The sequence below is a fragment of the Vombatus ursinus genome, unplaced genomic scaffold, assembly GCF_900497805.2.
Source record: "Vombatus ursinus unplaced genomic scaffold, bare-nosed wombat genome assembly UNPS02005459.1, whole genome shotgun sequence".
In the NCBI taxonomy this organism is placed as follows: Eukaryota; Metazoa; Chordata; class Mammalia; order Diprotodontia; family Vombatidae; genus Vombatus; species Vombatus ursinus.
The window spans coordinates 2859981-2881862 of NW_020945237.1; the positions used below are offsets into that span (position 1 = coordinate 2859981).

The window sequence follows — 21882 nt, forward strand, 5'->3', positions numbered from 1 at the left end:
CATAAGAGGGCCCCACATAGGAAGTGATTCAAGGAGACAGTGGCAGAAAGAACTTGCTGAGTCTACCAGAGTTTGATGTAGAAACAATATAACAATAAGCAGATTTCTCCTCATACATCCCTTAATAGGTTACATTTGGGAAATACAGCATACATTCAATTGTTGGCCTTTACTACTGGTCTGTTAAGGCACATCAGTTGGTTGCAGAAGTGTTTCTCTAAGTTTTTAACATATTTTTATGTGTTCTGAGAGCATCCATAAATATTCTTCTTCTTTATCGATAAGGAAATATTAATGTTTCTATAGCTGCCTTGAAATAGACCTATGTTTTGTTGATATTGTATTTTGCTTAGATATTTTGTTAATCTGTGATCCATTTTACAGTTCGAGAAGTTAACTGGTATTGTGTAGGTATTAATTGCTCTAAATGAATGGAGTTTTGACTGAAGGATGCCAGTAAGTCTCCTAACACACAGTCATTGCATTCTCTCTGATAGTTTTATGTTCAGTCTTGAATGGAGAAGAGAAAGGCATTTTAAGTACGGGGAATGGAACATGCATTTATTAAGGGCCTTTCATGTGCCAAGCACTGTGCCAAGCACTTTACAAATATTATATCATTTAATCCTCACAACAACCCTGTGAGGTAAGTGCTTTTATGATCTCCATTTTACAGCTGAGGAAACTGAGGCAGATAGAGGGTAAGTGACTTGCCCAGAGACATATACCGAGCAAGTGTCTGAGTCAAATTTGTTCTTTTTTCTTTGGCTAGGCAATGGGGTTAAGTGACTTGCCCAGGGTCACACAGCTATTAAGTGTCAAGTGTCTGAGGCCAAATTTGAACTCAGGTCTTCCTGACTCTAGGTCAGTGCTCTATCCATAATTCATTCCATGTTAAAATTTAATAGGGGCTGGAATTCCACGCACTGTAGCCTTATTTCTAAGATATAATAATTTGTCCCTGTCTAGCTATTAGGACAACTAGTCGATCAGTCATGTCTGATTCTATGTGACTCAATGTACCATATTGTCCATGGGAATTTCTGAACAAGGATGCTGCAGTGATTTGCCATGTCCTTCTCCAGTGGATTAAGACAAATAGAGGTTTAGTGACTTGCCCAGGGTCACATAGCTAATAAGTATCTGAGGCCAAATTAAACTCAGGTCTTCCTGACTCTAGGCCCAGGGATCTATCCACTGAGCCATCTAGCTGCCCCACTAGGACATTACTGTGATGTTAATCAATCAATGAGTGACAGTTTCTGGGCAAGAGAGGGAGGATTCATAAATTCATCAAAAGGTACTTAAAACATTCATGACCAAGAAACCATCAGTGACACAACTGTCACATTAAACAAGAATAGTTTTATGAACAGTCCTAGAATGATTTCGGAGTAATAAACTCATCTATCAATGTGAACAAGTGTATCTCCTTTCTTTGGATTGACTAAATGAAACACTCTTCCTCGTCTACACATTAAAGGCAAAATTTTTTTTCACCCACTACACTTCAAAGTTTGCTGACTTGTATGGAGTGAACTAGCCGGAAAATGATTTGGAGTAAAAGAATTTGGCTTAAGTTTCTTCACATGGCAAAGGCAGGTCAGTATTTGGTCAAGCAGAACATGGTTGGGATCATTGGAGTTTGGTGTAGGCTTTTGGGGAAAAAACTCAACAACAAAAACCAAAGCAAGAAAAGATGTAGGCATGTTCAATGAACTTCTGAACCCCCGGGTACTTAGCACATGAAGTGAAATGAAGAGAAGTTTAATTTACATTAATAATTAGAAATTGTTATTTAAAATTAAGAAAAGCTCTATCTATATATATTTTTGCCCCAAAAAACCCCAGTAATGAGATTTTTAAAAACTAGGTTTGTTTTTGGTATAATTTTCTACATTCAAGCTATATTTTTCACAAGAACAGAAAACTGTCCAACAAGAATGCTTCTCATTCATTGATATTACTATAATAAACCTTTCAAAATTAACAACTTAGTACATAATAACCCCATAACACATTCTTCACCTGAGAAGACTTAAAATCAGGGATGTCTTACGAATGTTTAACAAGTGGCATAACACAGTTTTGAGTTAAATTTGCCATATTAATATTTCCTTCATTGTTTTCTTAAGTCTAGAAAATCAACAAAACAATAAATCATGCTCTGATACGCAGTGTTTGTGGATTTTCAAAGTATAAATGCTCACACTGAAAATTTAACAATCAGCTCAGCCCATTCAAGTCTGTACCCCTGCTTGAAATCAAACTTAATAATAATAATAATAATAATGATGATGATAAAATAATTTTTTACAAGAGAAAAGGCCATATTGGCCCATAGCATGAATGAACAAAGTATTATTATGTGCAGAAAACAGTCTAAAAGGGGTCTTAGAGAGGATCTAGAATCACCTGATCTTAGAGATGAGGAAACTGAGACCCAGAAAGGTGGGTGACTTTTTCAAGGTTCCAATTAGGCAGATTTGAACGTAGGTCCTCAGACTCTACATTCACTACTTGCCCAACTACACTATGTTGCCTTTCAAATGTATGATTTTAATAAAGCCGTTCTTTGCTCTCTCTCTCATTGCTGGTGAGTTATTGTTTTTTCTACATGTATCATCTCTCCCTTCAAAGCTCCCTTTGTATAGGGGCTCTTCTTTGAATTGTCTGAAAGTCTCCCTAGTCCCCAGCAAGTGCTCTGAATGACAGGCTCAACGGCGGAAAAGTCGTTGCCTGTAGATAATGAATCAGCAGGGCAAGCTCTGAAAATTCCCACTCGTCCCAAATGGTCACAACAGTTTCCAGAATTTTCAACCCCTTCTCCCTCTTTCAAACCTCCTCCTTCCCTTAGTCCTTCCTCCTGCCCTGATCCATTGGAAAGAAGCAGGGCTTTCAGTCATCCCACAGACCCAAGGGGAAATGCTCTGAAGCAGTGTAAAAGAACATTTATTTTTAATTTTGCTGAGACTGCTCTAGTGCTGCCTGACAAAAACTGGCCAAAGGAAATGAAATTATTAAATTTTGCTTTGGATTGATTGGAAAGATAAAACAAAACAAAACACAAAAAGCAGATAACACTCGGCTTGACAGATGCACAGAATCTCAGAATGAAAAGGGACCTTAGAGACCATTAGGTTCAGTTTGTATCTGACCCAGAAATCACTCATTTTCACTTGAAAATCTCGAGGAAGAGGTTATTCATTATTATTCATTTTTTCTGTTGAATTGTAGTTAGGAAGCTCTTTCTTATACAAGGCTAAAGCAGTGATAGATTTTAGGGTTAGAAGTCAGAGTTCGAAACAATGGCCAGGTGACTCATTAGCCATGGGAGTCTGGGCAAATAACGTTGCCCCCTAGGTCTCAGTTTTCTCATCTAAACAGTGGAGTGGAGTGGAGTCTACCACATAGGGTCCACCACCCAAGTCAAGCCCTCTACCATCTCTCATCCAGACTACTGCAATAACTCATCTTGTTTCATCTCTGCCCTGTCACAATCATTCTTCCACATAGAGTGATTTTTCTCAAATGTAGATGTGACCATGACACTCTCCTTCATTTCCTCTAGAATCAAATGCAAACTCCTTGTTTGAGCATTTAAAGCTCTTCACAGCGTAGCTTCAGCTAACATTTTCCATCACTGTTACAGATTATTACACATCGCTCCCCTTTGTTGCTGTTCTGGTCCAGTTAAAGTGGCCTTACTCTTGATCATAGCTCACTTCTCCTTTCTGTGCCTTCTCACTGGTCAGACTATGTGCCCAGCACATCGCAGACCCTTAATAAACGTTTGTTGACTGACAGACCACCCCCAGTAACTGAAATATACTCCCTTCTTACCTCTCTCTAGCTCTGAGAACCATGTCTCCTTCAAAACTCACCTCAAGGGTCACTTTCTATGTGAGGCCTTCAAGCTTTACACTTCCCATTTTTTTTCTTTATATCCCTAAGTGCTGGTATTTCATTATTCCATGATAATTATATTAAGAAATTTTGTGTAACAGAAGTCCATATTGGTCTCTGTGCCAACATGTTATCTAGCCACAAAATAAAATAAAACAAAAAACCAAAACCCACTAGAGTCCTTATCCTTTACTAGATATAGGACCTTGGACAAATTATTTAACTTCTTATGTTTCAATTTTTTCACTTGCTAAATGGGGTTAACAGTTTTTCCCTTTCTAATTCTTCTTCCACACAGCTCCAGAGGTAAGTGTCCTAAAACTCAGGCTACACTATGTCACTTCCTCACTCAATAAATGGCAGAAACACTCTATTGACTCTTATGTCAAATGTTTTTTTATTTCATCCTTTAAAATTTCTATTTTGTACAAGGTTAATAATAAATGTAATTATTGGCATAGTATTAGATATGTTTGACTTATAACTAAACATTACACAAATTAAACATATAGAAATTAGGAGTATATGCCCCCTGCCAGTTTTCACTGATAGAGATGTTTGATGAAATAAAGATTAGAGACCACTGTTCTGGGGCATCAGGTGATTCCTGATCAAGATAAGGGCAGAAACGTCAGGCAAGGAGGACTTCTTTGGCTACTTATTGAATTAGGAGGAAGGGAAGAGAATAAGCATTTATTAAGTGCCTACTATGTGCCAGGCACTGTGCTAAACACTTTACAAATACCATCTTACTTGATCCTCACAACAACCCCAGCAGGTAGATACTATTATTATTCCCATTTTACCACTGAGAAAACTAAGGTATCCAGAAGTTAAGGTACTTGCCTAAGGTCACATAGCTAGCTAGTAAGTGTCTGAGGGCAAATTTGAACTCAGGTCTTCCTGACTTCAAATCCAGTTCTCTATCCACTCTGACATAAAGTGAGTATCCAACCACTCAGTGCCGTGGTGTTTGAATGCTGAAAGTATGTTTGCCTAAAAGACTATCTGTAAAATAGAGAACTCATACAAGCCAAGTGTTCATGTGGAGGTCAGAAGAAGTGGTAACAGGGTACTCTCGAGGTCTTTCTGAAGAATTCTGGAGTCAATTTTGAGACATGGGAGACACACACAGGACTGTCCAGCATGGTGAGCCCACATCAAAGAAGCTGCTATGCTCTATGAGCAAAGCAGAATTACAGCAGCTCAGAAGAAACATGAGATGCACAAATTCAGAGACATTTCCACTCCAAATGTTCATGCGGACTATTTGTGTCCAACCTGTCGTTGAGCCGATCAGCCACAGTCTGACACACTGGACACTGACCCTGTCATAGTGATGTCATTTTGGTCCTCTTTGAGCATGACAGACAACGGCCAACTACCAACTACCAACCAAACTGGGGCTTAGCTGGGTATTATGAGCATCTCCCACAAAATACTTGTACTGACAGCACCTGACAAAAGCCAGAGGTTACAAATATGCTGGCTTTCCCTCAGTTTGGCCAGTTAGTTCTGAATATATGGATTATGCTGATCTGTGACCAGGGTGGGGGATGGTGGGGACCTAAAATGGGAACTGTGTAATATTGATAATAAAATGCCATGATGGACTCTTAAAGAGCCCCACCCCCCAAAATGTGTCTTCAATGTGTGGTGAGGTTATTCACAAGCTCCTGTTTGGACATGACAACATGCCAATTCTATCAAGCCTAGGAGTATTATAGGGCTTACTGAATGAAGTCAGAATTCCATTGAGGACATGCAGACTTCATGAATAAAGAATGTTATTGAGATTAAGACACATATTTGGATTGGCAATCTATAAAATCAGTATACACATTGGGTAAGAAGTGCACTTGGAGAATGGGTTGAGCCTGGAATTTCCTGGAATCAAATATGAAGACGAGAGAAGGCTGGAGTTTGAGAAAAAAAGAAAAGGTATACAATAATAGCCTGAAGAGACGGTCAGTTTTTTTATTTTTTAAGAATTTTTATTTATTTGTTTATTTATTTGTTTATTAATTAATTAATTTATTTGTTTATTTATTTTGAGTTTTCAACATGCACTTCCACAAGATTTTGAATTCCAAATTTTCTCCCCATCTCATTCCTCCCCCGACCCCAAGATGGTGTGCATTTTTAATACCCCTTCCCCTAATCTGCCCTCCTTTCTATCTCCCCTCACCTTCTCTTATTCTCTTCTCCTTCTATTTTCCTGTAGGGCAAGATAGATTTCTACACTCCACTGCCTATATATCTTATTTCCCAGTTGCATGTGAAAACAATTTTTAACAGCTATTTTTAAAATTTCAGGTTCCAAATTTTCTCCCTTCCTCCCTCCCCACCCACCTTCATTGAAAAGGCAAGCAACTCGATACAAGTTATACACGTGAAGTCATGCAAAACACTTCCATAGTAGTCATGTTGTGGAAAACTATATTTCCCTTCATCCTAACCTGCACCCCCTTTATTTTATTCTCTCTTTTGACCCTGTCCCTCCTCAGAAGTGTTTGCTTCTGCCCCAATCTGCCCTCCCTTCTTTTCATTTCCCCCCCCCATCCACTCCCCTTTATTTTCCTATAGGGTAAGATAGCTTTCCATAAACAATTGAGTGTGTATGGTATTCCCTCCTTAAACCAAATCTGATGAGAATAAGATTCACTTATTACTTCTCACTTTCTCCCATTTCCCCTCCACTGTAAAAGCCTTTTCTTGTCTGTTTTTATGTGAGATAATTTACTCCATTCTACCCCTCCCTTTCTCCTTCTTCCAGTATAATCTTGTCTCACCCCTTAATTTTATTTTCCAGATATCATCCCTTCATCTTCAACTCACCCTGTGCCCTCTATCTATCTATACATACAATATTTTCCCCTCCAACTACCCTAGTACTGACAATGGTCTCATGAGTTACAAATATCATCTTTCCATGTAGGAATGCAAACAGTTCAACCTTAATAAGTGCCTTATGATTCCTCTTTCCTATTTACCTCTTCATGCTTCTCTTGAATCTTGTATTTGAAAGTCAAATTTTCTATTCAGCTCTGGTCTTTTCCTCAGGAATGCTTGAAAATCCTCTATTTCACTGAATGTCTACTTTTTCCCCTGAAGGATTATACTCAGTTTTGCTGGGTAGGTGATTCTTGGCTGTAATCCTATCTCCTTTGCCCTTCAGAATATTATATTCCAAGTCCTGCAGTCCCTTAATGTAGAAGCTGCTAAATCTTGTGTTATCCTGATGGTGTTTCCACAATACTTGAATTGTTTCTTTTGGGCTGCTTGCAATATTTTCTCCTTGACCTGGGAACTCTGGAATTTGGCTACAATATTCCTAGGAGTTTTCCCTTTGGAGATCGCTTTCAGGAGGTTATTGGTGGAGTCTTTCAATTTCTATTTTATCCTCTGGTTGTACAATATCAGTGCAGTTTTCCTTGATAATTTCTTGAAAGATGATGTCTAGGATCTTTTTTTGATCATGGCTTTCAGATAATCTAATAATTTTTAAATTACCTCTCCTGGATCTATTTTCCAGGTCAGTTGGGTCTCGTGTGTGTGTGTGTGTGTGTGTGTGTGTGTGTGTTTTCTTTTTTTTTCTTTTTAGTTTTCAACATTTACTTCCACAAGATTTTGAGTTCCAAATTTTCATCCCATCTCGCCCCTTCCCCCACCCCAAGATGGCATGCATTCTGAATACCCCGTCCCCTAGGCTGCTTTCCCTGCTATCTCTCCCCCCCTTCCACTTCTATTTTCCTGTAGGGCAGGATAGATTTCTGTACCCCATTTCCTGTATTTCTTATTTCCCAGTTGCATGTAAAAACATTTTTTTAAACATGTGTTTTTAAAACTTTGAGTTCCAAATTTTCTCCCTTCCTCCCTCCCCACCCACCCTCATTGAAAAGGCAAGCTATACATGTGCAGTTATGCAAAACACTTCCATAGTAGACATGTGGTGAAAACTGTATTTCCCTTAATCCTATCCTGCCCCCCCTATTTATTCTATTCTTTCTTTTGACCCTGTCCCTCCTCAGAAGTATTTGCTTCTGATTACCCCCTTTCCCAATCTGCCCTCCTCTCTATTATTGCCCTACTCTCTTGTCCCCTTCCCCTCCTATTTTCCTGTAGGGTAAGACAGATTTCCATACCCAATTGAGTGTGTATGTTAATACCTCCTTAAGTCAAATCCTATGGGAATAAGATTCACTCATTCCCTCTCACCTTCCCCCCTTTCCCAACCACTGTAAGAGCCTTTTCTTTTCTGTTTTTTTTGTGAGATAATTTACCCCATTCTACCTTTCCCTTTCTCCTTCTCCTAGTATAATCCTCTCTCACCCCTTAATTTTATTCTCCAGATATGACCCTTTCATCTTCAACTCACCCTGTGCCCTCTATCTATCTATCCATCCATCCATCCATCCATCCATCTATCTAACTATCTATATACATACATGTAATTTTTTCCCTCCAACCACCCTAATACTGACAAAGGTCTCATGAGTTACAAATATCATCTTTCCATGCAGGAATGTAAACAGTTCAACCTTAATAAGTCTCTTATGATTTCTCTTGCCTGTTTACCTCTTCATGTTCCACTTGAGTCTTTTATTGGAAAGTCAAATTTTCTATTCAGCTCTGGTCTTTTCAACAAGAATGCTTGAAAGTCCTCTATTTCACTGAATGACCATTTTTCCCCTGAACAATTATACTCAGTTTTGCTGGGTAGGTGATTCTTGGTTGTAATCCTATCTCCTTTGCTTTCTGGAATATTATATTCCATGCCATGCGGTCCCTTAATGTAGAAGCAGCTAAATCTTGTGTTATCCTGATTGTGTTCCCACATTACTTGAATTGTTTCTTTCTGGCTGCTTGCAATATTTTCTCCTTCACCTGGAAACTCTGGAATTTGGCTACAATATTCCTAGGAATTTTTCTTTGGAGATCTCTTTCAGAAGGAGATCGGTGGATCCTTTCAATTTCTATTTTGCCCTCTGCTTCTAAAATATCAGGACAGTTTTCCTTGATCATTTCTTGAAAGATGATGTCTAGGCTCTTTTTTTGATCATGGCTTTCAGATAGTCCAATAATTTTTAAATTCTCTCTCCTGGATCTATTTTCCAGGTCAGTTGTTTTTCCAATGAGATATTTCACATTGTTTTCTAATTTTTCATTCTTTTGGATTTGTTTTACAGTGTCTTGATTTCTCATAAAGTCACTAGCTTCCAATTGCTCTATTCTAATTTTTAAGGCAGTATTTTCTTCAGTAATCTTTTGGACTTCCTTTTCCATTTGGCCAATTTTGCTCTTTAGGGCATTCTTCTCTTCATTGGCTTTTTGGACCTCTTTTGCCATATGGGTTAGGCTATTTTTGAAGGTGTTATTTTCTTCAGTATTTTTTTGGGTCTCCTTTAGCAAGCTGTTAACTTGCTTTTCATGATTTTCTTGCATTACTCTCATTTCTCTTCCCAGTTTTTCCTCTACTTCTCTTACTTGCTTCTCAAAATCCCTTTTGAACTCTTCCAAGGCTTGGGACTGATTCATATTTTTCTTGGAGGCTTTGGATGTAGGAGCTTTGACTTTATTGTTTTCTTCTGGTTGTATGTTTTGATTTTCTTTGTCACCAAAGAAAGATTCTATGGTCTGACTTTTTTGCACAGTTTACTCATGATCCCAGTCTATTACTTGAGTTTTAAACTCTTTGTTAAGGTGGGGGGTCTGCTTCCAGCATGGAGAATGTACTGTAGCTGTTTTCTGAGAAACTTCTAGGGACCTATAAAATTTTCAGTTCTTCCAAGGTGGTATGATCAATGGCGAGGTGTTCACTTCTTTCCTGGACTGTACTCTGGTCTATGAGTGACCACAAGCACTCTTTTCTGCCTTGGAACTGTGAGGAGGATTTCTTCTCCACTGCCACTACAAGCTCTACCACACCAGCACTCCTCCTCACCACTGGACCACCACCCAGAACTGTGACCCAGATCCAAGCGTGGCAAAGCAAGGGAATCCTGCCTCAGTACTAGCAAAGAGATCCCTGCAATGACCCTCTGATCAGCCACTTGATTCTCCCTCAGGCTGTGGGCTAAGCTGTATCCAGGGCTAGGGCTGGGACTGAGCTTCTCTCTCTCACCATGGTCACAGACTTTTCCTACTAACTTTCTAAGTTGTCTTTGGTGTTTGTGGGTTGAGAAGTCTGGAAACCACTACAGCTGCCCATGATTCAGTCCTCTGAGGCCTGCTCCAGGTTTGCTGAGGCCTGATCTTTGCTTGCGCACCCATGCTGAACTGTGGGTTCTGCTACTCTAGAATTTGTTTAGAGCCATTTTTACAGGTATTTGGAAGGGTTTGGGGGAGAGCTCAAGCAAGTCACTGCTTTCACTCTGCCATCTTGGCTTTGCCCCACAACTGAAGATTTTTTTAAAAAGATGAGGAGACCTAGGCATGCATGCTGGCAATGGGGAAAAAGCCAACAGATAGGGAGAGAGCTATAATGAGAAAAAGACAGTGAATGATCAAGGAGAAACTCCCTGAGCAGACCAGAGGAGTCTTGATAAAATGCAAAAGCAGGATTGGCTGGATTTGACATGGTAAAGGGCCACTACTTCACCAGAGACTGGAGCAAAGGAGGAGACACTGGGTAATGAAGAAGAGTTTTGAGGTACAGGGTAGGGATTAAGTGGTGTCACTGGGGATGGCCTCTATTACCTCAGTAAAGTAGGATAGGTCTGCTGGAGAGTATGGGCATGGGCAAAGAAGTTGAGAAGAAGGTGGTATAGGAAGTTTGAAGAGAAAGAAGGTTTGTATTGGTCTTGGTAAAGAGAATGATAAAAAGTTAATTGTTTAGCACTAAAAGGATTGCAGCAGGGAGGACCAAGCATTGGATGAATGTATATTTTTCTAGCTCTCTAAAGTATCTGGAAATGCTTCGTGTAGAAGGCAGAGTTTTGAAGGTAAAAGGGGAATTCTACAGGGCAGAGATGAGAAGGATATGCATTCCAAGTAGAGAAGCAACCAGCGCAAAGAGTGCAGAGGGCAGGAGACTGAGTGCCATGTTTGAGGCCATGTAAGAAGGCCAGTTTCCCTATCCCCCCCTCCTGTCCCAATGTTCTAGGGAGAATGAGATATACCCATTAAAGGGTGCCCTGGGGTAATGTCTTCTTCTGGAGATGACCATATTTCTTTTAGTGCAAGAAGACAGAAAAAAAAAATGTGAAGTGAAGAGTGGCAAGACAAAGTAGAGTTCATTGAACTAAGATTTCACAGGCTGATGAGGCCCTGATGAACAGAGATCAGAGCGGGGAGTGCCCACATCGATGAGATTACACATCCACTGAAGGGCTGAAATATAAAAATGCTTTTCTTTGCATCTTTGGATGCCTATAAGGAGACTAAATGTCAGAGACTGTTACAAATCCTGGGTCATCCTTGCTATTGACAGTTTCCAAATACACACTGAAGAAGCCAGATTTTTAAAAACAAATGTTTTATGGACTCTCTAAGTTATATATTTGTGCCTTTATATAAAGATATATTCATATATTACATGATATATAAAGATGCATTTATATAATATACAAAAATAAATGATTGCTGACTGACACAATATTTATAGAAATATGATTTATAAAGACGGGTTTATATATCACTTTCATTTTCATTTGCCAATTATCCCCTCTCCTACTCCACCCCAGAACTCTCCTTGTAAGAAGGAAGAGTATATTTAAAGGGAGAATATATTTAAAGAAGTATATTTAAGCCAATGGTTCACTGGCCATGATTAACAACACAGGTCTCATTCCACCTACAGTCCAAGGCAAGGAGACATCTTTTTTTTTGAATGCAAAGTGGCTGCATTCATGTCTGTTCCTAGGACACAGAGTTTTGATTAAGGTTTAAAATTCCATTTTTATTCATTTCTTCCCAAAACAACCCCACAAAACCCTATTTATCACTACTCCTCAAGCCCAACCCCTACCCAATGGTTTAGGCACTATCAGATGGTCTGCTGGTCTAGGTCATTTGCACCTATTTACATAATATCACATGGGTGATACAAAAGAAATCTCAGCCTCTCTCACCGGGAGTATTATAAGGTAGGCGAGGTGCCTGTGCATAGGGTAAGCTTGGCTAATAGGAGGCTCTAACTCTGTGGCAATCAGGACCCTTTTGTTCCTTTGAAGAGCTCTAGAAGGTCACAAATCTCAGGATCAGAAGCATGGTTTCTGAAGGCTATCTTCCCCATCTCAGCAAACAGAATGGTGCGTCCTTCGAAAGTAAACAGGACTAAATATAGCTCCTGAAAGGCATCTTTGGGGGTGCTATTATTTCTTGAGGAAAGGAGGGGGTGGGGGGAATATATCTTTAATCCTGGACAAAACCTCTCCAAGGTTGAGGTTCTCAATAAACCTTTCACCAAGAATTGAAAATATAACTTCGTAATGCAGTAAATGCCCTAACAAATAGATCAGATTTTTCACTTAATGCTTTTTACAGGCTTAGACCAAATGGAGAGAAAGAAAATCACCTTTTACAGTCTGACTCTTAAAGGAAGAATGCCGAGCTGTTATGCTCTTTAAAGAAGGCATGGTGAATTTATATCAACTTTGCTGAATCTTGGGGCATGATAAAAGGAAGAAATACACCAGGGCCGTCAACATTCCACGGCCTCCTTCCTTCCCATATTTATTTCCTCACTGACTGGACATCAGCCAAAGTCACAAGAAAAAAAGGGGGGAGGGATATAAAAAACAAACAAAACGCACAAGGTAAAGAAAAAGAGGGGGTAGATGGGGTGGGTACTGGGGTAGAGATGCAGGGAAGGTTGAAGTATACCCCTCTGGCACCATATGCAGTTAAAGAGGGGGTTTTATTTTATTTCTTTTAAAGTCACCAGCATCCTGGATTGCTGTTTTCTGAAAACTGGCCACAGTTGAAAAGGAATTTTAAGTCTAGAGTGCTTTGGGTCACTGGGTGTTGTGTGAGGGGAGTGGAGCAACAGTGATAACAACAATTCACATTCCTGTAGTCATTGCTTTGAAACAATCCTGTGAAGTTAGCACTAAGAATACTATCCCTTTGACACTCCCCATTTTACAGAGGAAGAGACAAAGGTTCTGAGAGGAAATGATTCCTCAAGTCATAGGATCAGAGACTTGGAGTTGGAAGGAACCTCAGAAGGCAGGTGGTCCAACCAAAGCCTTTCATGTTACACATCAGTCAACTGAGCTTAAGGGATTCACTCAAGATCCCACAAGTAGTAAGTAATAGAACTGATATTTGAACCCACATCCTTTGACTCCCAATCCAGTGCTCTTTACAATGCAATAAGATGTCTCTTTGTAGCTAATAAATGTTGGAGATTACCATAAAGGAGGTACAGAGAATGACAGTTTCCTTGACCTTCCCAAGTGAAAGTTGTTTTTTTCTCCTCATATTCCTCATCTCACTTTGCCTTTTTGGGGGGGGGGGGGTGGGGGGGGGAAGGGAGGAGCAACTAGGTGGTACAGTAGAGAGAGAGTGCTACATCTGAAGTCAGGAATATCTGACCTTAGACACTAGCTGTGTCACCCTGGGCAAGTCACTTAACTACTGCCTCCCTCAGTTTCCTCCACTGTAAAATGGGGATAATAGCACCTACCTCCCAGGGTTGTTATAAGGATCAAATGAGAAAATTTTTGTAAAAGAATACTTAGCATGCTACTTGGCACACAGTAGATGCTTTAAAAATGCTCGTTCCCTTTTCTCTTTTTTCCCCTCTTATTCTTTCTTATAGCATACTTATTTGTGCATTGGTGTCTTATCTCCCCCAGTACGTGAGACTGTAAGCTCACTGATGCAGCAATAGTATCATTCCCCCCCCTCCCCCTTTATATCCCATTGCTTGGAGAAGAAGCAAAGTATGGTGGAAAGAAGGCTATCTTCAGAGTCTGGGAGAAATGAATTTAAGTCCCACCTTGGACACATACAGACTACGAAACCCAAGTCTAGTCACTGTATCTTTCAGTGCCCCAGGCAACTTTCTAAAAGACTAACACAGAGCAGGTGCTGGCCTGCATTAGTACATTAGTACATTAGTAGATGGAACTTACTCATTGGGAGTTTCCTCTATCAATTATAGCAAAGGCACAGTAAAAAAAAAAAATTCCACATAGTAGGCACTTACATTTGTTGCACTCATTTGAAAAGAAGGGGAGTCACAGAAAATGAGTTAAATCTGTGAAGAGGTCTCTACCCACTTCTCCTAAGGTGAGAAATCAGGAAATCAAGGTGATCTCCACCCCTAAAGGGGCCAAATGTGTGGAAAAGCATAGCTTCATATCACCATAGTCAAGAGAGCCATAAGCTTCTTCATTAACCATTTCTGCCTTGGTGGCACACCCCTATATATCTATTTCTAGATATCTAAGTATTCTTGCCACCTATTCCCCTTCCGCTGTGCCCTTTGGACCTCTGATACCACTAGTAGTCTTTTCATCTCTTCAAATTAATTGAAAATTGGCTTTCTTATAGAGCCCAGAGGTAGATTCCTGGATACTGCTGCTGCTTCAGGGCCCTTAGTAAGTTAACAAGTCAGTCAGTAAACAAGCACGTATTAAGTTCCTCCTTTGCGCTAAGTGCTGGGGACACAAAGAAAGGCAAAACCCAAAAGAGACTGCTCCTGCTCTCAGAGGGCTCCCAGTCCAATGGGAGAGTCACCATGTAGACAACTATATACAAACAAGATATCCACACGATAAACTGGAGATGATCCGCACAGGGAAAGCATTAGCATCAAGGGTGACTGGGAAAGGTTTCTTGTAGAAGGTAGAACTACTTCAAGTCCTTTATCCAGGACTTGAAGGAAGCTGAGGATGCCAGGAGACAGAGATCTGAGACCACCAGGTCTACGCCACCCAAGGAATCATCTTTTCCTCATTCATACTGCTGTAAACTACCAATCTCCTGGACACTCTCTTCCCTTTCTCTATGACCCTGTTGTCTGGCTCACTGTCTTCTCTACCCTTTCCCCTGCCATGATAAGCCTGGCCAGTTCAAGTCTTCACTTAAAGAATTTTAGGAAGAAAAAATTGTATTCCTCCCCAAGGCAGTTCATTCAACTTTGGAATTACTCCTCCATTCTGGTTCTTGATTCAAGGCTCAGCCCACACATGCGACCTCCTACAAGAATCCTGCACTGAACTCTTCACTTTCTGGTGTTTCCTCCCCCACCAAAGACTCTGCTATTTGCTTATCCGTGTTTGTGATGTATTCTCCTCCGAGCAGAATGTAAACACCTGGAGAGTGGCACAAAAGTTATACCCCTCATCCCACCATCTTTGCTGGAAATGTGAAGGAGGCAAAGGGCTATGGCAGGACTGAAGTTCAAGAGAGAACTTATATAAATTTGGGAATCATCTGCAACAGATGATGGCTGAATCAATGCGAGTAGATGACATCATCAAGAGAGAATGTAGAGAGAAAAGAGGAGAAGGTCCAAGGACAGAGCTTGAGAAATACTCACGCACAGGAAGCAAGACACACAAAATGATTCTACAAGGAAGTCTGAGAAGGATTTGTCTGGTAGGTAGGAAGAGAATCAGCACAAAGAAGTGTCATGAAAACTCAGCGACTAAGAGAATTATCCAGGAGCATCTCTCTCATCTCCAATCCATCCTCACAGCTGCCAAACTGACTTTCCTAAAGCACACGTCTGACCCCCACTCAAGAAGTTCCAATGGCTTGTTATTACTGCTAGAAAAAAACGCATACTCCTCTGTTTACCATTGAAAGCCTTTCAAAACCTGGCTCCAAACTACCTCTTCAGGAAAATTAGACATTACTCTCATTCACTCCCTTTACATCAGATGGGAGTACTTCTCAGTCCCACACAACATGTTCCAATTCCTTCCTCTGCCTTTGCCTGGAATGTTCTCCTCCGTTCTTTTCACCTCTTGTAACTTCTCTCAGTAGCCTTCAAGGCTCAGTTTCTTGATTTTCTGAGTTGTTAATCACCTCCATCACTTAGTGTTTATTTCATATATTTCCATATTTATTTATAAATTAAGATGTTATATATTTCCAGTAGAATGTAAGCTCTTTGAAGGCAGGGACTCTCTTCACTTTTGCTTAAGGATGTAATGCTCATTTATTGATCTAAGTTTGTTCAAAGAATAGTTGTACTGGTAAGAGACATGGTTTGCTAGGAAGGAGTAATTTAAAAGATGGGTGTTAAATATGTTGTGATTATTTTAATGGATTTATTTTATTTTATTTTATTTTATTTATTTATTCACGCTACCTTTATTCCTAAGAGTAGTCCCAGCTTCTAACTTCCAATCTGATCCCTGGTTAGGACTATTTTATGAGAAAGCTAAGCCATTTCTCATCTGGATTTTTTTGAAATTTTAAATTCCAAAGCTGGCTTATGTACAAGAGTTGCTTATTCCCATAAGCAATAAGTAGATCTAGTTGTGTATTTAAAATTTAAAGCCAACAGAAATCAGTAACCAAAATAAAGGTGCTACACATGTACTCTCACTGAAGGTCCAAGTCATTATTACAGCATGAGCTAGTGGTTTCTCGTGTGCGTTTCACATAGAAGTCAGAGGTTGATGACAAGACAGCAACAGACAAATTGGTTTGCTTATGTCATGAAGTCTTTGTCTACATATTTATCTGCATGATGTGGAAAGCTGAAGACATTAGCATTCATCCCATGGATGAAGATGTTAAATCTCTTCATAAAACAAAATTAAAAATCCCCACCTGATTACACAGTAAATCACTATTACGACAATGTCAAAGGCAAATTGACATGAGTACAACATAATAGGCATGACTTGGAGTCATCGTAAGCGGGTGAGGTTGGAAAATAGGTAGGCAGAATGCTGCACATTGACACATGCCCTCGTTTGGTTAGCAGCTGTAAGAAAAAAAAAAATATGCCTGAAAACTGGGCAGATCAAGGTTAAGACGGTGAAGCAGCCAACTCCCAGCAAAGAAATGACACACCATCCTGGAAACCCAAGTTAGGCATATGGAATATCTGAATGAAATCCAAGTGTCAGAAAACTGGCATTTATAAGTACAATATCCAGGGCAGGCCGGGAGAAAGCAAGCCCTGGATCAGAGTTAGGAAACTGGTCTATGTGAATGGGGAGGATGGGTGGGGCAAGCTTTGAGAAGGAATAAGCCAGAACTTTCTAGGCTTGGGTTCTAAGTTAGCTTACAAAATCTGATCTGTCCAGTGAAACATTTAGTAAGGAATGTGTCTCAGGTAGATGACAAGGGTTTTCTTTTATGGTTTTGATATGTTATATTCAATCTAATCCAACAAATATTTATTTGATTTCTACTACTTGCAAGGCACTATTCTAGAGGGAAGGGATAGGAAGTTGACAAACAACACAGTGTCTGACCACAGGGAACTAACAGTGAATGAACTAATGAGAAAGCATTAATTAATTAACTACTTACTATGAAGATAATGAAATAAAAAAAAAAGACAGCCCCTGCTCTCAAGGAATTCCCACTCTAATTTAGAGAGACATCATACATAGGAGGATTCAGCTACAGGAAATATGCAAAGACCTGGGGATCCTCAGGGTTCTGCATCAAGGGGTTTGGGAACCTCTAGGGGTCCACCACAGTGTTTGTGCCAGGTCTCCCTATGGGATGTGGGTTTCCTAGAGCTGAGTAGGGGTATGTGTGGGTGAGTGGGAGGGCATATAGCCAGCTAATCCAGATCTGGCTGGAATTCTCTAGTCCATTAGAGAGAATATGACATGTAAGAAAAATAAGAATCACAGATGGTGGAGTGTGATGCGGTGCAAAGGAGAGATTGAGACAAGTTCTTCAGAAACATTTTAGGAAGGAAGTGAACATTTTCAGGTTTGGAGTAGACTGGAGAGAACTTAGTGACTGGCTGGATGTGTGACTAGGACTAGCAAGGGAAAGAGTGGGGAAGTGGAGATTGGCAGGGGTGGAGAGGGGAAGATGATGAGTTCACCTAGACACACTTGAGTTTGAGACTCCTAGAACATGTCTAGGTAGCCATGTTCTGGAGACAGGAGGAGATATATAAATGAAGCTCAGGGGAGAAATTAGGACTAGATTCAGAGATATAGGCAAGCAGTATGGTGTGGTGGAAAATTTAGGTGGCTTCAGAATCAGGAAGATCTGAGTTCAAGTGCTGCCTCTGACACATCCTACCTGTGTGTTCCTGGGCAAGTCACCTCAGTTCCCTGTGGAAGTCTCTAAGTTGCTAAGAAAGTGCTCATCTATACCGGTAGAAGGAGTTCCTTACTGGGAATTACACTGTTTTAAATCATTTTTTTAAGCATTTAAAAGACAACATGGTTTCTCAAAAGATCTAAGCTATTCTTAGGGAACATTATAATTTATTCACTGGGGGAAATCAGTTCATTGCTTAAGTAGTAGAGGTGGCTTTGGAAAAAGGATTATATGTGAGGCTAATGATCTGTAAATGCTCAAGGATGGGAGTAATTAATAGAACCTGAGATGATTAAGGGCATTAGGGATCACCACGTACAACCTGCTCATTTTACAAATAAAGAAACAGAGGCTAAGAGAGTTGAAATGAACTTCCCCAAATCGACAAGACATTTAAGTGGTGGAGTTGGGATTAGAACCCAGGCCTTGTTGTCTTTTACCCGCTCCCACCATACTAGGATTCCATCTCCGTAACAGAGGGATGAAAGGTAGACAAGAGACAAAGGAAGACAAGGATCTTGGCTTAGATATGAGAAGCATGTGGTAGGGATAGGCTACCAAAGTAGACAAAATCTTCATGTAGTCAAAAATGGCGACCAATAGGATAGGTAAAAATAAACAGAAGAAACTGGGAGAAAAAGCATGGGGCTCTAGAAAGTACAGCAGAGGTGATTTGTTCAATGTTTGGCCACAAATCCAACCTGAACCAGAGTTGAATGGGATTCATTCAGGCTTCCCTGTAGCACTCCCAGGGATTCTCAAACATACCTTCAGAGCATTTGTTATGGAAAGGAACTTGGAATTTGGTCCTACGGGTACCAGTCATGTGGGACCCAGGCACAGTACTTGGTGGAATTTTATATTAAGCATGTAGATACTGGATAGCTGAATAAACTCAAGTAGACTTTTACCATCTACATGTACCATATACCGCCTGTTAGTAGCAAATGAGAGCTTGACAGTGATAAGACGCGGTGAGCTCAGCTTGAGAACCGAAAGAAAAATTCCAACTGCAACTACTTCACAACTGCCCCCATCAATTGGAGAATGGCTAGAAAAAGTGGTGGCACACGATTGTGATGGAATATTACTATGCTGTAAGAAAAAATGAATATGATGTATACAGAGAGGCATAGGAAAACTTATATTAACTGATACAGGGTGAAGCAAGCAGAACTGGGAAAACAATAATCAAAAGGGCAACAACAATGTAAATGAGAAGAGCTATAACCAGCAAATAACTGAAATTGAATATGATAAAGTTTGGTCCCAAAGCAGAGACGTGAGAAAGAACCTCCCTCCCTTCTTTGTACACGTGGGAGACAATGGATGTGGTACACACAGACAATGGCTGACTTTCTGGTTGTGGTGGTCAGTTCGGCTGAACTTAAAAATGATCACCTATATATTAATTATAAGTGACGACTCTGAGAGACTGAAGGGGAGGAACATTGAGAAACTAGGTGATATTGTTAAAAAGGTAGCAATAAAATTTATTTTTTAAAAAAAGAAAATGCATGTTTTATGAATATAAAGAAATGCTTCCATGCCCTTTCCAGAACATGTCACCCGATTCCAATAGAACCCTGGTATTCTGGTCATAATGAATATATGGGAAGGAGAGTGTATATGGATGGCCGAAAAGCTGCAGGACTAAAATAAACTTTAAACATTATTGATATTTTTTGTTTTTACATCATTTTCACTTGCAAGGTCCTACCCATCAAGCCATCTCTTGTAACAAACCACGTAACAGGGAACAAGTAGTTCAAAACGTTAATCATACATGGGTGTAATCTGATCTTCCACATGCACAGTCCCTCATCTCTGCAAGAAAGGAAAGAAGATACATTTTCTCATCTTTTTTTCTGGGGCCAAGTTAAGTCATAAAATTAAAATCAAACAAGTTTTTATAAACTTCTAATAATGATTTCCTTTTCAAACGGCATACAAATGAATAACCTTAAAATAGTAACATTCAACCCACATTTTCATTTCTCTAAGAAACTCAAAAGAGAAGTCCAAGTTGTCCATAATTCAACTGTTTTGACATGTAATGGGCCCAGGGATAGCACTACAACATAGAGAGGAAGAGGAAAAAAAAAAGAGGGGTAGTTGGCAGGTGCTGTTTGTCAGCCTTCACTAAAATCCCTCGTGCTCACAGCTTTATGTCATCACCCAAAGGTATTTCAACACAGTTCTAAGCCTGTAAACAAAAGCCAAAGCATTCTTAGGAATATGCTACATCCTCAAATCTGCCAGGTCTTAGAGTAATAACACTGGACCCTCTACAGCCCTGAAATGCCCACAATCTGGCCAAAGAAATGAGACCTTTCCTTCATTTTCACTTCAAACTCCTCTCTCGCAAGAGTAAAACTCTTTAAACACACACAGCTGGCCTGTTTCTTGGTTGATTCACTGAAGGATTTAGCTGGACAAACATCACAAAGACAGTGGCTGATTTAATTGAATTTATGATCAAATAGTTTCTGATGCAGGAAGAGTGGGGAATCACTTATTGAGAGATGTGAATAATTTAAGGCAAAGTTCTGCATTTGGCATCATGTGTGTATATCTAATCTTGAGGGAGCAAATACAGACGACGTACCGGCTTTTGAAAAACACATATGGTAGAACACACCGTCTTTGGTACCTAGACAACCAAATTGATTCATTTTGCAGCAAAATTCCTATTTGCTTGTTTCTTCTGATATTTATACAGCATCAACGTTAGGAACTAATTATAACTCTTCAAGGGTGAAAACGAAGAAAAAACATCAATTTTAAACTCCTATTGGAATTTCTGCATGATTTACAAAATGCAGATCTGACCTAATAATTCCCATTTGAATTAGATAATTTATTCTACAATCATTTGGTTTGAGGGATAGTCTTCTTCCTTGCTTTTATTTATTTATTTATTAAACATTTTCATGTTTTCCTTTTGGCCAAAGACAAAATGAAGCCTATTGTTAAAATCAGTACCATGAAGAGCAGAACAATTTGGCATAGGATTCATGCCCTAGGATATAGAATCAACTCAGCACCTGAAAGAAAAAAGGTCTATTCCCTTTGGAATCTCTCTCCCTGCCAGAGATGACAGGTGCATCAGTGCTGTCCTCAGAGCCCTCATCCACAAAGTATCACCGGAGATAGTATAATCTTCTCTCTCCATTTTAATGCCCTTGCAAGAATAATTACCTTCTTTGTAGCCATTCAAATGACCAGGTTAAGTGGACATTAGGAACATACCTGGCTTTAGACTGACTCATTGCCTTACAGAGGACATCTCTAGCAAGCTTTGAACAGGTCCTTTGCATTTTCTAAAAGGGTTTCGTCTGTAGGCTTCATTTGATCTAATTAGGAAAAATGTTTGTCTAACAGAGTGTTTCAAGGCTTGAGATAAATCCCAGTTTTACATTAATTATGCACAATGCCATTTGTTAACACATCATAAATATGAGGAAAATATAAGAGAACTGGAAATTCTATTTCTACACAAGAATTATAAATATGATTATGAACCAGCTAATGATTTTATACATGGAACTTAAAAACCAGAAGGAGATTGGCTTGGACTCCTAGGCATGTAGGTACCTGATATGAATAGTCTACTCTTTAAGAACTATTGGCTGCCTGGCACCTTCATAACAGTGGCCAAGGTGGAGATACTAAGCTTTGGTCATTTAGTTCAGAAATCAGAGGTGTCAACTGGCAATAATCTGGCTGGAGAAGGGACACAGGTTTTATTGTCAACTGTACCAAATGACT

The 21882-nt window shown here is 39.7% G+C and overlaps 1 protein-coding gene across 4 annotated transcripts in view; it reads right to left on the reverse strand.

Annotated features, from left to right (window-relative positions):
• The window catches only part of CDK14 (cyclin dependent kinase 14), a 664870-nt gene that overhangs the window by 122316 nt on the left and 520672 nt on the right, over positions 1 to 21882 (reverse strand). The window lies entirely within an intron of this gene.